Source organism: Mus pahari, chromosome 10 (assembly GCF_900095145.1).
Source record: "Mus pahari chromosome 10, PAHARI_EIJ_v1.1, whole genome shotgun sequence".
Taxonomy (NCBI): Eukaryota; Metazoa; Chordata; class Mammalia; order Rodentia; family Muridae; genus Mus; species Mus pahari.
In genome coordinates, this window is record NC_034599.1 from 94,633,974 (window position 1) to 94,634,896 (window position 923).

The 923-nt window shown below is 43.7% G+C and overlaps 1 non-coding gene across 1 annotated transcript; it reads right to left on the reverse strand.

The window, feature by feature from the left end:
* Positions 1–324: 324 nt before the first annotated feature.
* On the reverse strand, positions 325–456 carry LOC115064916. The gene has a single exon (XR_003844736.1). It is a non-coding gene; the product is annotated as a small nucleolar RNA SNORA17 (small nucleolar RNA).
* Between the last annotated feature and the right edge of the window lie 467 nt (positions 457–923).

Genomic DNA, 923 nt, shown 5'->3' on the forward strand with positions numbered 1-923 from the left:
TGGTAACAGACCTCTGCGGCTACAGGCCCATGGATCCAGACGTGGCTTCTGGTGACAACATTGGCTACTCACATCAGGCTGTCCCTTGTTACCCTCTAGTTTCTGCCTTTCTTCATCGTACCCACTTCCTTCTGTTTCTTTCTCTTCCATTTTGTCACCACTGACTTGCTTCTCTTAGTAGCACTGGGGGTCTCTGAGTGGGGTCATTTCAGGAGTGGTCTCAGAAGTGCTATTCCCTGCTTTGACACTGGCACTGGGTAGGGGTAGCTCCCAGTCAGCCCCGTAGAGCTGTTCTGGTTGTTGTCTTGGCTTGCTTTTTCAGGGATTGTGAGGCTACTAATCACTCAGATATTCACAGGTCAGAACACTGAGCATAGAAGTAACTTCTCTCCTCTCTGCCACCTACTGACAGACATGTGACAGAGCAGCCACACCTGCAAAGCCTCTAGGAGTGGGACATCTCGTCTTCTATGATCTTCCTCAATATTTTTCTTCAATGTTTTGAAGTTTTTGCTTTTGAAGTCATTTGTGTCCTTGGTTAGGTTTATTCCTAGATATTTTGCTTTGCTGAAGCTATTGCGAATGAGATGTTCTCTGCATTTCTTTATCAGCAAGTTAGTTCCGTACTGATATGAAGAAAAACTGACCAGTTTTGTATGTTGACTTTGTATCCTCTTTGCTGAAAGTGTTTCTCATATTGAAGAGTTCTCTGGGGGAGTTTTGTTTTGTTTTGTTTTGTTTTAAAAAAAAAACACTGAGAATTTTATACATGTATTCAATGTTTTTTTTAATTATATAACCTCCTATTCCCTCCCTAAGCTTTCTAGACCCCTCCACCACAGTCTCTTCCCAATTTCATGCCCCCTCCTTATAGTCTACCCAGCTCCATCTGCCCTGTCCTTATGCACATGGGCTAGGGCCAT